Source organism: Notolepis coatsorum (assembly GCF_963971535.1).
Source record: "Notolepis coatsorum genome assembly, chromosome: 12".
Lineage (NCBI taxonomy): Eukaryota > Metazoa > Chordata > Actinopteri > Aulopiformes > Paralepididae > Notolepis > Notolepis coatsorum.
This window is the reverse complement of record NC_140176.1, coordinates 6,698,230-6,708,774: the sequence shown is the minus strand read 5'-3', so window position 1 is coordinate 6,708,774 and position 10,545 is coordinate 6,698,230. Positions and strand designations below refer to the sequence as shown.

The 10,545-nt window shown below is 43.8% G+C and overlaps 1 pseudogene across 1 annotated transcript in view; it reads right to left on the bottom strand.

The window, feature by feature from the left end:
* The window catches only part of LOC311238636 (serine/threonine-protein kinase MAK-like), a 32,765-nt pseudogene extending 23,836 nt beyond the window's left edge, over positions 1 to 8,929 (bottom strand). Inside the window, exons 1-3 of the transcript in view lie at positions 8,728 to 8,929; positions 5,884 to 5,938; positions 3,900 to 4,021 (exon numbers count right to left, since the gene is read on the bottom strand). The product of the transcript in view is annotated as a serine/threonine-protein kinase MAK-like (transcript). The remainder of the gene's footprint in view (positions 1 to 3,899; positions 4,022 to 5,883; positions 5,939 to 8,727) is intronic.
* Positions 8,930 to 10,545: the final 1,616 nt, after the last annotated feature.

Sequence of the window (10,545 nt, the reverse complement as noted above, 5' to 3'; positions counted from 1 at the left end):
AGAGATGGAACGAAAGCATGCGTCTTCCCACAGGACATGGAACTATACCAATGAATGTGTGTGTCCAGGCAGCGTGTGTGTGTGTGTGTGTGTGTGTGTGTGCGTGCGTGCGTGCGTGTAAAACTCAATACTTTGTATATTGTATATTTATTGTATTTATTATTAGGGATGCTCGATATTGGCTTTTTACCGATACCGATATACCGATATTGTCCAACTCTTAATTTCCGATACCGATATCAACCGATACCGATATATGCAGGGTCCCCCCCCCCCAAAAAACGGAATAATTTCAGGTAATTAACATTACATATGTCTTGTTGTGGAATTAACATAACATTATGCATACTTTTGACAATAAATTAAATCTGAATTTGTTCTTACTTGCTTGCCTGGGTAAATAAAGGTTATAGAAATGTAAAAAAAAAAAAAAAAAAAAATTGAAAACCGATACCGATATTTTCCGATATCACATTTTAATGCCAATATCGGCCGATAATATCGGACATCCCTATTTATCATGTTTGTACGCTTGACATCATTGAAAACGAGGACTTGCCCTCAATGCATTTCTTTGTTGAAATAAAGATTGAATGAACGAACGTGTTTTTCACGTTCTGTCCCGACGCGAACAAACACGACCCCATAAACACACAGCGACGACGTGTATTTATTCTCAGTTTGAACTTGCAGACATGCAAGGTATCCACACACCCCCGTCCACCGGAGGCAGCACCACCACAACACGGCCTCAGCCCCGGAGCGGGTCAGTGACGTCGGAGAGGTTTAGGAGGAGAGGTCAGGGGTCAGGAGGAGGGCTCAGGGGTCACTCACTACAGGATCTCAACCATATTTATCTCCCATTTGACTGGTCCAGTAAAACCCTAAATAGATTGCGAGGACAACTGACCGATCTCAAGTTCCACCCTCCCTGAGCTGGACAGGGGAACGCGATGCTCGTGATCAGAGGGTCAAGAAAATAAAAGAGGGCGGAGCTGGAGATGATGTCACTTCTGTGATAGTTTTAGTTATTATTATGATTATTATTATTATTATTATTATTATTATTATTATTATTATTATTATTATTATTATTATTATTATTATTATTATTATTATTATTATTATTATTATAATATTATCAGCTGGTTATCTAGCTGCAGCTCACTTTTGAAAATATGGCTTTGATAGTAACTTTGATGCAGGATTAGCTCAGTAGATCCTGTAGTGAGTGACAGGTGTAGTGAGTGACAGCTGTAGTGTGTAGCTGTAGTGTGTGTAGCTGTAGTGTGTAGCTGTAGTGTGTAGCTGTAGTGTGTAGCTGTAGTGTGTAGCTGTAGTGTGTAGCTGTAGTGTGTAGCTTTAGTGTGTAGCTGTAGTGTGTAGCTGTAGTAGTGTGTAGCTGTAGTGTGTGACAGGTGTAGTGAGAGACAGCTGCGGAGAGACGGCGAGGTGTGCAGGGATGCGATGCACCTACCATGTTTATGAATGAACGACAGGCCTTGTAATATCTGAAAGCTTATGTTTCTTATGACTGACTCTGGGAACAATTTGTTTCTGAAAACATAAAATGGACAGATTTCTTATACTATGTGTACGCCTGCTCATGGAATGAATACATCTCACAAACAGTTTTCATTAAAACAATTTTTTTTAAAGACAACATATATTCCAGGGTTGGAGTCAAGTCACTTTCGATTTCAATCCATTGAAAATGTTAAGCTTTGTAAGGATTGTTGAATCTCGTTTGGGTGGCGTCTACAGTCATTGACGTGAACCCACCCCGGGCTGCCTGAATACTTTAGACAACGGATTTCCAGTTCCGCGTTCGCGTTCTGCGCTCTGATTGGCCACTGACGTTTCTGGTCGCGCCAATCGTGTGACGGCAAGTTCTTTCACCGGTTAAGCTTAGGCACTCTTTCGAAGTTGGTTAAGGTTAGAGTTTGTCTTAGAGCAGGGCGATAGAACACCAGCCCTGATGCCAAACTCTAACCTTAACCAACTTCGAAAGAGTCGCCTATAAGCTTAACCAGTGATAAACTAGGCGTTAGGTAGTTTGCTGCTGTTCGAGGCGGAATTGGGCGCGTCACGCCATTGGGCGCACATGTCACATGACCAGAAACGTCAGTGGCCAATCAGATCGCACCAGAAACGTCAGTGGCTAATCAGATCGAACACCAGAAACGTCAGTGGTCAATCAGATCGCAGAACGCGAACGTGGAACTGGAAATCCGTTGGTAAAAGAATAGACGCCCCCCCCCCCGGGCAGGATCACGCGCTGCACTGCCGTGAGTGAGTCCACCACGACCCTTCTGGCACATTCTAGACGCCACGATACTGACGGTGTCTTTATAACAAGACAACGTTCGTTTTCCCCAAGTCATGAAAGTGAATTCAAACCAACCCAGATGTACTGGATGTATATAATATACTGTATGATAAGTACACCCACACTGTGTGAGGTGGGCATGGCAGACTGACGCAAGCTCATTCCACCTGGGAGCCGGTAATCAATGGACACGGGTTCAATCTGCCATCCCCACATCAGACTGAGAGGAACTCTGTCTCTAGGCAGCCTAAACCATCTGCTCTGACGTGTAAACAACTTGCCACAACTCTTCAATAAAGGTCTGTGTTTGCACCACTGTCTCCTGCGCCTCCGCGTCAGAAAGTCCTGTCAAAAGCCACTTAGGTGGGTGCGGCTGGGTAGCGCAGTGGACTAAGCGCTCGCCTACCACCGCAGAGACTCTGGGATCGAATCCAGCTGTCAGCGGTACCTGGGTGGGAAGCTGGTGGTGTGTGTATCCTGGTCGTTGTGAACAGCGACTCCTACTGGTCGGTCGGGGCGCCTGTTCAGCAGGGAGGGGATCGGGGGAAAATAGCGTGAACCTCCGCACGCGTTACGTTCCCCCAGTGAGAGTCCTCGCTGTCAGGTGAAAAGAAGCGGCTGGCTGACTCCACATGTATCGGAGGAGGCGTGTGGTAGTTCTACGCCCTCCCCAGGCCGACAGTAGGGGGCAATGCACGCAACGACCAGGAAGGGAATTGGCGTAATGACTGAATTGGGATGGGAGAAAAATACAGGGAAAAAAAGCTCAATGTGAGGCTTTCCGGCACAAAAGATGGTGGTGCAAACACAGACCATAAGATTAACATTCTAAATGGGCCCATTTATTATTATTATTATTATTATTATTATTATTATTATTATTATTATTATTATTATTATTATTATTATTATTATTATTATTATTATTATTATGGGCCCACGTTTATTTCCTGTTTGCTGATCTAAATAGCTGACAAGGAGACTATAAGAGAAGGAAGGGTCGTCCCGTCAGAACACCAGCGTTCTCTGCTCCGCTTGGCGCCAGTTCTATCGAAGCCTGTACAATTCTAAATATACCAGCTATCTGAAGAAATACTAGACACATCGACCAATATATCAAACGTTAGCTAGTTAACAATGCAAACAAATTGCAGACGATTCTGACATCCGAGGTGATAACCTCCTCGTTAAAACGAGATCACGGACGAGGAGACGGCTGATCCCGTTCAACTCAACGTCGGACAAACTCAAAGTTTCCACACTGGGCACCGATGTTTGCGTGCCACACGTGCTACAGTGACGTGGTGGTGACCCTTCCTTCTTTTATAGTTAACCTCGTCGCCATGGCAGTAGTCAGTAGTGTCAGTAGGACGGTTTCAGTGGAATTATGTCGCTATAGGGAACAGCTTCGGTCCAAGTTAATTTCCTGTCAGTTATCGACTTGTTTGGTGTCCATTTATGATGTGTATATGTCGTCAAGTTGAAACGACATCTCTTGCTGACGGGAAATCAACTCAGAGCCCAAGCGGTTCCCTATAGCGACGGGGAACTGTGTGTGTGCTCTGCTCACCGGTCCTTCATCAGCTGGTAGAGGTTCTCCTTCATGTACTCGAACACAAAGTACAGGTGGTCGTTCTCTCGGATCACCTCCTTCAGCTTCACCACGTTGGCGTGATTCAGCTTCTTCAGCGACTGAGGAGACACAGCGTGGAGGAGGCTCACTTAACCCTCTCACTACCACACTACAGAAGGTTCACCCTTTCACTACCACACTACAGGTTAACCTTTCACTGCCACACTACAGAAGGTTAACCTTTCACTACCACACTACAGAAGGTTAACCTTTCACTACCACACTACAGAAGGTTCACCCTTTCACTACCACACTACAGAAGGTTAACCTTTCACTACCACACTACAGAAGCTTAACCTTTCACTACCACACTACAGAAGGTTAACCTTTCACTACCACACTACAGAAGGTTAACCTTTCACTACCACACTACAGACGGTTAACCCTTTCACTAACACACTACAGAAGGTTCACCCTTTCACTACCACACTACAGACGGTTAACCCTTTCACTACCACACTACAGAAGGTTCACCCTTTCACTACCACACTACAGACGGTTAACTCTTTCACTACCACACTACAGAATGTTAACCCTTTCACTGCCACACTACAGACGGTTAACCCCTGGCATTACGTGTTATTAAACTCTGTAACAGTTAATGACTGAAGTCAATTCTATTATATGTATGTATTACGACAATATTTAGTAGTATCACGCAGTGGACTGGTGTAATAAAATAATTAAGCTCACCGCATACTGAATGTTATTGAATAAAACATCTAAGGCGTTAACCTCTCACACATCGGACAAATCGGACAAGTGACTGCGTCCGGTTTGGCGGGGTCCTGAACGGACCAGTCACCTCTGATGGTGAAAATGATTGACCGCCTTTGTAGCCAATGAAATTCTGGAGCCAACGGTCTCCCACACAAGGGCTGATGGCAACAGGGCAGAAGAAGACCAACAAGTTCAGCGGGCGGCCAGTTTGGATAATCATGCCGAATTATTGCCGGTACATTATTACAAAAACACAAACTTGTTATCAACTTTGGACCGGTACTAGATAAGACTGCAGGCTATGGAACTAGGGATGTCCTGATCAAATTTTTTTGCTCCCGATCCGATCCCGATCATGTGATTTTGAGTATCTACCGATACCGATCTTTCCCAATCCGATCAAAATTTTTTATTTTATAATATTTTTTTTTCATCCCAATTTCTCACATTATTCACCTGAATGTTGACGTTATCCAGGTGAAAAGTTAACTTCATTCAAGCGAGGCATTGCAACTGGAGTAATCTAAAAACTCTGCCTCCAACCTGCTGCTTCATGAGAGCAATGGCGCCATCGTCTGTAAAAATCAGGTGACTGCAAGTTCTGCAACTAGTGGATGTCCCTCATCCTTGACATAAATCATTTGATGTATAATTAAATCAAAGGAAATGCGTTTGTTTTGGCAAAATTCTTCCGCTCTGTGTGACAATAAATAAATGAATGATATACAATTTAAAAATAAGGCCTCAATATGAGTTTAAGACTTGAACATGGTCATGTTTGTTGAATTAAAAACAAAAGTTAAAAAATAAAAAATAAATCCAAATTTTTTCTCATTTTTTTTCGATCCCGATCTTTTGAAAATCACGTGATCGGATCGGGACATCCCTATATGGAACAGTTATGTTTTCCAGCTCTCAGCTGGAACTCACAAATCTGGCAACAAGTAAACAGAACTGTGAGTAAACAAAACCTTTATTTCAGTAATATATTACATCAGCACTCAGAGTGACTCTGAGAGTGAGAAGAAAGTTCAGAATGTTTCCTTTCAAAAGAGACCAGACTCATTTGAAGAAGAATAAATTGCAAATTACTTTGGATATGCAATCGTCAGGCGTGTTGTGCAAAACTAGCCCCATTTTTTTGGCCTGATGGATAAGAGGTTAAGAATCACGAATAATTATTAAAAACTATCATCCTTACCTTAACCTCTCTCAGGTTCATACACTCTTCCCACGAGTAAAACTTCCTCTTCATCCTGTAGTGCAAAACAGTCCATCATAAATTCAGAAATCACGTCCAGGGAGGGGTTAGCCTCGCAAACCGGACAATCTATAACTATCCGGCTTGTGAGGCCGGAGAGGGACCTATTAGTCTCGATCGGCACCAGAGCCCATCGATTAATTGAATTGAAAATGGAGGACCCTGATGTAAACAAGACAAACGTCTTTCTCTGGTCTGCATCCCTTTAACAATTGTGTGTATTGAGCCGTACTGTATTGTACCCATTCTGCAATCTGTTAAATAAAGCTTTCATTCATTCATTCATTCACCATGAGACTGTGAATGACATTGGCAGAATATTTCAGTGGGAATTCTCCTCTCCTTCCACTCGCTGCGATACTATTTTGCATGGCACCATTGCTGCAGCCTGGTGATTGGTTAAAGCAGTGGTTCTCAAACTACGGGTCGCGACCCAAGTGGGTAGGTGACAGTGGGGTCGGCCATTGGCAAGTAAAAAAAAAAAAAAATAGAAAATCTAATTTATAATTTTTTTTTCTGCGTGGGGGGAGCGCCGCGCTACGAGGGCCATTCCATGTATGCATGAGGAAGGATAATAATGATAATCTAGCGTTGATTTCAGGAAGATTCGATAATCAGGTGAAAAATGACAACGTGTTTAGTGTATTCCACCACAGGGCTATCATCGCGTCTTTTCCTGGGATTACTAAGAATCACCAAAACTATACTCATATTCAAAACAGTATAAAACGGAAATGTACATGTTTTGTACATGTTGACTGGAAGCAACTCACTGACAATCGACGGGTGTATTAGACCCATAGCTATAATATAAGATATATTTTAAGCACTCGCAAATCTCGCAGTCCCCCCATTGATTAAAGCGATGGCGTACTAGCGCCCTCTGGCGCATTAAGCGATGGCGCAGAATGAGTTAAGTGTGGGGTCCCCCAAAAAAAATCCTAAATAAAATGGGGTTGTGGCATGAACAAGTTTGAGAACCCCTGGTTTAAATTAAATTAGGGCTGTCCCCGACTAAGGATTTGGATGGTCGACTATGATTGTCCAAAATGTGCCTTAGTCGACCAAAATTTAATTTCTTTTTTAAATAATTTTTTTATTTTTTTTTTTATTATTATTATTATTATCATTCCATTTGGGCTGTGTGGGGGTGCTTAATGTCTGAAGGAGTTGACTGAAGGCTTGTTGTCCTCTGCAAAAGCATGCAATTGGTCCACTGATGGATACATCTTGATATTTGTCTAGTCTAGTGTGTTCATTAGATGGGTGAAATCCTCTTTCAGTGCCTCTGTGCCTGTTTTCTTAGGCAGTTAGCCTCTGGTATGCGTGCTATTAGCGTTAGCCACGCTTCTAGGCCTCTTTTCTTTTGGAAAGAATGATACAAAAAAATAAAAAATAAAAAGAGGTTGGCCAGTCGACTACGTCTCCTTTCGACAGATTAGTCGACTAATCGACTAATAGGGGTCAGCCCTATATATATATATAAAGTGTTTTTCCCCGCTATAATGTTATAATATAACCCAATGATAGTAGGTTCAGCCAGACCCAGCGCTAACGTAGTGTGGAGAGAGGTCTGGCTACACGAGACTACCCTGTTATTGATGCTCACTTTTCTTCAACATAACGTTAAAACATGTCATGTAATATAGCAAGTTATGTAGTCCCTCTCTAACATTAAGTGGTTATGCTCCGTCAATAGGCTACATTGAAATTACAAACGTAAAAGAGAAAATACCTGATTATGTGCTATGGATGTGAAATAAGTTTAACTCCTATATATTATAGATCGAAAAATTAGACCCCATTTTATTCATTCCATCGCAGGGCTTTGACACCTAGACCTCCGTGTCCATTTCATCACAGGTAGTGTAGCACGTCGTCTGGTAATAAAAACACACGTTCTCCACCTGCTAGACGACGGGCTGTCCCGGTGAAACCCAAGCCTTTTCTAGAGCAACATTATTCCACCTGTGCGTATAATTATGTATGTAAGCGTTATAGTACGTGTCGGTGTCTGGTTCCCGCCGCGGGCGCTCGACACGCCGACACACACTCTGCACTTTCACTGCCTGGCGTCGCCGGGAGGATTGTCTTGCATGGTAACCGTCTTCTGGGCGGGCAGACGCATCATCTCCACGACACCTCATTCATTATTGACCCGGCCGTCATCACGCCGGTGAGAGACGGGCCTGTCGGCTCGTTTGTTTTAGAACCTGGCATCCGTGGGATGATCCGAACCACCAGGGGTGTAAAGTACTGGAGTAATTGTACTTTGTTACTTAAATACTTAAGTACTGTTTTTGGGGGGATTTGTACTTTACTCGAGTAGTATTATTATTAGGTTTGTATCCTTTGTACTTTTACTCAATTACATTTCAGAGAAAAGAAACATACTTCGATGGCAATGCTTACATAATGTTGTATGTCGTTCCCATGTAGTTGCTGTTTTTGCACTTATAGTTAGGAATACTGTGCTAAAAATATAATGTTAAAAATGTTATTATATTTATATTATTTGAACTTAAAATGTCAGCAACAGTGTCATGTTGTATAATTTAATTTGTTCGTCAGAAAGTGAGGAACATCTGATGAAAATAAAACATGTTTTTTTCTAAGTCCTCTCTAACTGTAATGGTGTTATTAAGTGAGTACGCATATCTCGGTACTCGGTATCGGCAAGTAGCCAAATGTAAGTACTTGTACTTGTACTTGGTCTGAAAAAAGTGTTATCAGGACATCCCCTACTTATAATCCAAAACCTTTGATCCTAATCGCCTCGCTCACCTCTTGATGGCCACCAGTTCTCCGGACTCGTTGCTTCTTCCCATCAGAACGCTGCCGTAGGTGCCGTCACCCAGCTGCTTGAGCGTCGTGTAGCGATTCATCCTCTATCAGGTGTCAGCTCATTGACTTTCCTCCTGTGTCTCCTCTACTCTGTCTCCCTCTCAGCCTTCCTACTGTCTCAATAAAGAACCTTCTCTCCTGTGTCTCCTCTACTCTGTCTCCCTCTCAGCCTTCCTACTGTCTCAATAAAGAACCTTCTCTCCTGTGTCTCCTCTACTCTGTCTCCCTCTCAGCCTTCCTACTGTCTCTATAAAGAACCTTCTCTCCTGTGTCTCCTCTACTCTGTCTCCCTCTCAGCCTTCCTACTGTCTCAATAAAGAACCTTCTCTCCTGTGTCTCCTCTACTCTGTCTCCCTCTCAGCCTTCTTACCGTCTCAATAAAGAACCTTCTCTCCTGTGTCTCCTCTACTCTGTCTCCCTCTCAGCCTTCCTACTGTCTCAATAAAGAACCTTCTCTCCTGTGTCTCCTCTACTCTGTCTCCCTCTCAGCCTTCCTACTGTCTCAATAAAGAACCTTCTCTCCTGTGTCTCCTCTACTCTGTCTCCCTCTCAGCCTTCCTACTGTCTCAATAAAGAACCTTCTCTCCTGTATCTCCTCTACTCTGTCTCCCTCTCAGCCTTCCTACTGTCTCAATAAAGAACCTTCTCTCCTGTGTCTCCTCTACTCTGTCTCCCTCTCAGCCTTCCTACTGTCTCAATAAAGAACCCTCTCTCCTGTGTCTCCTCTACTCTGTCTCCCTCTCAGCCTTCCTACTGTCTCTATAAAGACCCTTCTCTCCTGTGTCTCCTCTACTCTGTCTCCCTCTCAGCCTTCCTACTGTCTCTATAAAGACCCTTCTCTCCTGTGTCTCCTCTACTCTGTCTCCCTCTCAGCCTTCCTACTGTCTCGATAAAGAACCTTCTCTCCTGTGTCTCCCCTACTCTGTCTCCCTCTCAGCCTTCCTACTGTCTCTATAAAGAACCTTCTCTCCTGTGTCTCCTCTACTCTGTCTGCCTCTCAGCCTTCCTACTGTCTCAATAAAGAACCTTCTCTCCTGTGTCTCCCCTACTCTGTCTCCCTCTCAGCCTTCCTACTGTCTCAATAAAGAACCTTCTCTCCTGTGTCTCCTCTACTCTGTCTCCCTCTCAGCCTTCCTACTGTCTCAATAAAGAACCTTCTCTCCTGTGTCTCCTCTACTCTGTCTCCCTCTCAGCCTTCCTACTGTCTCAATAAAGAACCTTCTCTCCTGTGTCTCCCCTACTCTGTCTCCCTCTCAGCCTTCCTACTGTCTCAATAAAGAACCTTCTCTCCTGTGTCTCCTCTACTCTGTCTCCCTCTCAGCCTTCCTACTGTCTCAATAAAGAACCTTCTCTCCTGTGTCTCCTCTACTCTGTCTCCCTCTCAGCCTTCCTGCTGTCTCAATAAAGAACCTTCTCTCCTGTGTCTCCCCTACTCTGTCTCCCTCTCAGCCTTCCTACTGTCTCAATAAAGAACCTTCTCTCCTGTGTCTCCCCTACTCTGTCTCCCTCTCAGCCTTCCTACTGTCTCAATAAAGAACCTTCTCTCCTGTGTCTCCTCTACTCTGTCTCCCTCTCAGCCTTCCTACTGTCTCAATAAAGAACCTTCTCTCCTGTGTCTCCTCTACTCTGTCTCCCTCTCAGCCTTCCTACTGTCTCAATAAAGAACCTTCTCTCCTGTGTCTCCTCTACTCTGTCTCCCTCTCAGCCTTCCTACTGTCTCAATAAAGAACCTTCTCTCCTGTGTCTCCTCTACTCTGT